Source organism: Crocodylus siamensis, chromosome 4 (assembly GCF_052110815.1).
Source record: "Crocodylus siamensis isolate JL-2025a chromosome 4, ASM5211081v1, whole genome shotgun sequence".
NCBI classification, from domain to species: domain Eukaryota; kingdom Metazoa; phylum Chordata; order Crocodylia; family Crocodylidae; genus Crocodylus; species Crocodylus siamensis.
Window position 1 is genome coordinate 181871083 of NC_143398.1, and position 6000 is coordinate 181877082.

The window sequence follows — 6000 nt, forward strand, 5'->3', positions numbered from 1 at the left end:
CCACCAATTCCCACCAATCTAGGACTGGGACTCCTCCAACTGCAATCCTCTCCTGGACTGCTGGACAGGGTGGGGTGCTGTTGCAGTTAGAGGAATTTTTTTAACAAGCCGGAAGAGAAATGTTATTTTCCATGCCCAGGGGCCTCTCTTGTGGCTGGAATGGCTGCCCTGCAGATTTGTGCCACACTCTTCCTTTAACTGTTTCTCCTGTTTATAACGTGCCTTGGGTGGAGTAACTCACACAAGCCGGAACATTTAAAACAGAAAGGCCGTGGATTTCTGCCTCCTGCAGCCTTCACCCATTCACCAATGAGTCAGGGATCCCGGAGACACCCCACCACAGATTGTGCCACCCTCCTCTCAACAGGCTCTTAATTCACATCGCTGAGTTATGTTCAGTTCAGCCCAATGAAACACAGGGTGGGGCAAACACCCTGGCATGGTCCTTCTAGCACTCAAAAGCCCTAGGGAAGTTACATATTATTGCACAAGCAAGGGAATTGTTGGGCATAATCCTCTGTCTGGTTCCAGCTTTTTCGAACTACTTGAGCTGCCATACCAGGATTTTTCCTGTCTGGGGTTACTTTCAGTTATATATAAGGCTGGGCCAACTGCTCAAAGTGTACTGCAGAGGCTCTATGCCCAGTCTGCCAAGGATGTGTCTGCTACAGCCCTATCCACCTGGGTATGAGCTCCATCTATAGCTGGTCATCTCCTAGACCACCGATTTTTAACCAAGGTGTGGGTGCCATAAGATCCTTTTAAGAGTGTGTAGGAAGCCCGTGGCCATGGGGGTAGCCCTTCCCTTGAATCTCACCTACTATGCCTTGCTTTTAATGAAGGTTACACAAAAGGGAGGCTGCCTGTGGGTTCTGCATGAGCCTGAGCCTGTGTTGATCCCCCCTGGGCCTCTCTGGTGTCCCCTCAGTCCCAGTCTTGTACCCCAAGGCAAGCAGGCCCTCTCAGCCTGTCTGTACCTCTGCCAGGCACCAGATGCCTTAAGGGCCCCTTGCACGGCTCTGCACCTTCCCTACACCACGGCCCAAGCCTCACAGGTGTTCTCTCTCTCTCATGTTGCCGAGTTGCATGCTGCCCCTTCTCCAAGCTGCCAGACCCCTGGTCCCACGTACCGCCCCTTCTCTGGGCTCAGGGACCCTCTGGTCCATTCTGGGCCCTTCCCTGGGTCCTCCCCAGGACCCCCTGTGGGTTCAAAATAAAATAAAGGCCACTTGCCTACAAAACTCAGTCCTTCTCTGCCCAGGGGACTTGCCTCTGCTTCCAGGCCTACAGAGTTGTTTATATAAATTCCAGTCCCATCAGGAGCCCTGCTGCCCAGAGCTCCTCATCTTGTGGCTGCCAGGGAGAGACTTCCTAAGCAGCTCTGGGCCCTGGTCAAGTCAGATGAGACTCTCATTTGCTCCCTGCACCACCTGCAAGCACTCTTTCAGGCTACTAGGTCCATTAAAGGAGCAAGCACAACCCAGTGCCCTGCTACAGAGTGCCACATGATATTAGCACTGTTACATGTGGAAACACCTGGACATGACTGACAAGATAACCCAGAGGCTTCAAATAGGAATTGACAGCATCAAAAAAATTCTGACCCGTTGTGCCTTTCCTGAGTTGTTTGCAACAGAAGAATTGCTCTAATATTTTTCTGCAGTCAAGGAACAAGTGAAAGCTAAGAGCTGGCATTCTCCAGGGGCTGCCTTGAGTCTAACAAGGGTGCATTGAGTCTAAGACAGTTGAGAACCACTGTTCTAGACATCCCCAGCTCAGTTTCTGCATATGCTAGCTAGCTCTCAGAATGCAGAATGTTTTGGAGAAGGAAAGGGATAGAGAGGGGCATGTCAGAAGCCAGGAAAGAGTATAACCCTTCTGACAATTCACAGTTAGGATAAGTTCCCTATGGGTGCGTAGCTTGCTTACATAAGTGAGCAGAGTGCTTAGCCTGGTTTAGCTTCCCATTTTCCTGCACAAAGATAGAGGGAGAATGTTTACAAGGCCAACCTGTTGGTATCAAAGAGCAGGGTTTGCCCAATGCAAAGATTTCTCAGTAAGGACTGGCACATGCAGCACAGTGTCATTCACATTGATTTTGCACATGGATAGAAAGTACATGGGGATCAAGAGCATGCATGACCCAGGGAAAATGTCACAGGTGGATACCAATTGCAGTATCTTGCCACCAGGTAGTAGGGAAGCATGAAGTAGTCTATTTGCTGTGAGAAGGTGGCTGACTTGAGATAACAGCTAATATGTGACACCTATACCAGTGTAACCTACACTGGTTTGTTTTTACTGCTGTTTTTAAGTGTTTGGTTTTTATATATGAAAGGTAGATGAAGCTGAGCTCCCAGGAGACAACAAGTAACACAGCAGGAATTTAAAACCCTGGTGGGGTGGGGAATTAAGGGCACAGTGGGCTTTTGAGAACCAATCTTCCAGCTCTGGAGTTCTGCCCTCAAGTGTTGGCTTAGGTCAATAGAAAGAAATGAATGCAGCACTTCCATCTTGTACAAATTCCAATATAACTTTGGACAAGGGCCTGGTAGGGCGGTGTTGAGGTGCCCTGGCAGATGGGGATGGGTGTAGGGATGTGTGCATTGAACATAGCTCATGCCAGTATCATTGCACCCATCTTTTCACCAGCCCTGGAACCAGGCAGATGTTAATCAGAGGACAACACATTGCCATCCTTAGTGTAATGCTGCATCATTCAGGGACTCACATGACCTATCACCAGAGGAGTGTCCAGGGTGTGGCTAAGTGGTAACCATCTTTATTATGCTGTCACATTACCCACTCAGTGTGCCAAGCAGGCAGCAGTATTTGGTGTGGATTATCTGTCTTACTACAGTGGACTCATAGAACAGCACCCAACATGGCTGCTTCAAAGAGCAGGAAGCTCTGCCAGTAAGAACCTCAGGCAGTTCCTGGTCCCAGCTCATGGGAAGCACTGGACTTTGTGTCTGGCATGATCGAGCCAAGAACAGAGATTGTCTTGTCAAGACAGCAGAGGTGTGCCTGTACTGCCACATCTGTGTACCTTAGTACATCCTGCCTACCTGCTCCTGCTTAGAGATGCCAAATCTGGGAATACAGAGAAGCTTCTCTGTTGGTGCCCCAGTGACTGTTTTTGAATAGGATTGAAATAGAATGGCCACAGAAGTCACCCCAGCATGGCTTCACTTCTAGGCTTAGTGCTGTGAGTGGAAGCAAATGAGTGGCAAGTGCTCAAGAATAGGTCCACTAACAGCACAGGGGCCTGGTGTAGACATCCCCTCTATACACACAGTGTACCTCTGTGCAAATTCTAGGGTGGATGTGCTGCAGGGCTCAGATTTTCATGGCTGGGTGGCTGAGAAGGCAAACGTAGTCCCCTGATATCCTCATGAAGGAAAGGAATTGGGCTCTAGGGCAGGTGGAGTGAAAACCAGGGTGGGATATGACATGGTAGGATTTTCATTAGTGATTTTTGGCAGGTGTCTATATGTGCAGAGACTTGGCACTAAAGTTAGTGCCATGTGCCCCTAGTGGCTGGGCAGACCTGGCACTAATGTTAGTGCCGGGTTGTGTCTACTCGTGCATGAATGCGCGTTAAGTAATCACACCTAAATTTGCCATTTTTAATGTGCATTATGTGTGCGCACATGTAGACGTGCACACTTAATGCACATTAAATCCAGAATCCTGGAGTTTCCTAGGCCACACCTACATGGCAAATTTGTCTTGCCAAGAGGGGGTGCCCTCAACTATGCTGCACTGCCCTACATAGTGGCTTCTTTAACCAGCAGCAGTGTAACCATACCCACGTAGTGTTGCAGGTAGGCTAATTAGCTCAAGGCACACTAACTGGCAATGGCTCTCAGTGGCAGTAATTAACTCATTCAAACAGCTGTAGAAAGATATTTCTATACTCTGGTATCATGTCCAGACAGCATGTGCCTGAGTTGGGTGAAAACATGGCTATTTTAGTTCCATTAACCACAGTATCTGCTTTTGTATCTCCATTATATATGTATGCAGCTACAGTGAAGATTGTACCCTTAATATCCTAATATATTAAAGGCCTTTGTCTGTCTGTCCATAACACTTTTGGCCAACTGTGCATGCACCACTGAGAGGGTGGGCAATGATTGGCTGTGCGGGCCCAAGTTTGAGCTGCTGCCAGGAAGTTTGTGGTGGTGCCGAACATGCCTTGGCTGCCCGAGCAGTGGGGCTTCCCCATACCTTGCTGCCTGAGGCTGAAGGGGGGGGTCACAGTTGTGGCACCCTCCTGCTGCCCATCCTTGATGCCCCCCAGAACAGCAGGCAGGGAGGGGGAAGCAGTGGGCAGGCAGGGAGGGAGGGGAGTGGGGTAAAGGGAGGAGAAGCGGGGGTCATAGTGGCAGCTGTTGTTAGGGCTGAGCGGCAGGGGGGGAAATAGGGAAGAAGGGGAGTGATAAGGGGTCCCGACAACAGCTGGCAGGGTGGGAAGGCAGCAGGAAGGGAGGGAGGCTGAGTGGGCCTGGGTGGGCACAGGACAGGGGAGGCGAAGGGGGGGGTCATGGTTGCGGCTGTTGTTGGGGCTGGGCAGCAGGTAAGGAAGGAAGGGAGTGAAACAGGAAGGGGAGGAGAGGGGAAGGGGGGGGTCACGGTGGCAGTGCCCTACTGCCTCCTGGCCCCAACGACAGCTGGGAGGGAGGGGGAGGTGGCAGGGAGGAAGGGAGGGGACACAGGGGGAAGCCCTGCTGTGAAGTAGAGACGGGCAAGGGGAGGGAGTCCCCACATCGGAGACTGGAGGAGGAGGCAGCGGTGGAAGGAGTTTTTACATGGCCAGCCCCAAAGGGTGAATGCGGGGTGAGGGCATGTAAACACTCCATTATTTTTGATTGGCAATTACTTGGTACATACATATGACGAATGAAACCGTGTTGTGTGCATTATTTTAATTGCTTTCCATTTCACTTGATGGGAATATTATGTTTGAACTGTTCAGACTGTGGCAATGGAAAGTGCCCTAGATTGCCCCATATTGCTACATCTGCCCTGCCAGATGTGCAAAGAACTCATTCCCTTGGACCATGTTACTGGTCATGAGGCTGCACCCTGGGGATTCCCTTTCCCTTGACAGAGCTGCTTTAATGGATTCACAGCCTTGCAGAATTAAGGCAATTCTGTTCAACTGGTCTAACCACTTGCTTGACACAGGCCCAAGCCTTTCCCTATAGACACTTGCATCAAGCCCATGCCCTCTAGTTGAGATACAAACAACAGTCTTTAGAAATATGCATTCAGTTTTGATTGAAAAACTCTTTTAAGTTTTTCAGACAAAAAAAATATGTCCCAGGGTAAGTTTGTCCAGTGATCAATTCCCCCTCCCTCCCCCTTTTTAAAAAACAGGCACCTTTTTTCTAGCCCTGAATTAATCCAGTTTTATGTCCCAGACACATAACTTGGCGTTGACTTTTTCTGCTACATATCAGAGTTGTCTTCTAGCAGAATTACTCCTTTGTGTTAGTACTTCCAGACTGTGATCAAGTCATCTCCTAATCTTCTGTTTGACAGACTGAAAAGATTGAACTTTCTGAGTCTCTCATTATGTAGGGTAGATTTTTCCAGATCCTGAATCATTCCTGTAGCTCTTTCCTAAGTCTTGTCCAATTTGTTAACCTCCAGTAATATACAGCAGCCAGCAATGGTCTCACCAGTGCTGTAGACACAGCTAACACCAACTCCTTACTTCTACTCAATATGTCTTTAAAAATCCAAAAATTACATTGGCCTGCACAGCTCCACAGTTTGTTACAGTAACATACAAGTCATAAGCAAGGCATTCATGGCAGATTCCAATAATCGTGAAAGACTGATCTAATGTATGACAAACACCTGGGACAGAATTAGGGTCTGATCCAACTGCCACTGGAATCAATAAGAGTCATTCATTAATTCAAAATTGAATAGGAGAGGATGAGAGGTAATGCAAGCTCCCCACCCATGGCCTGTCTCCTGCTCACC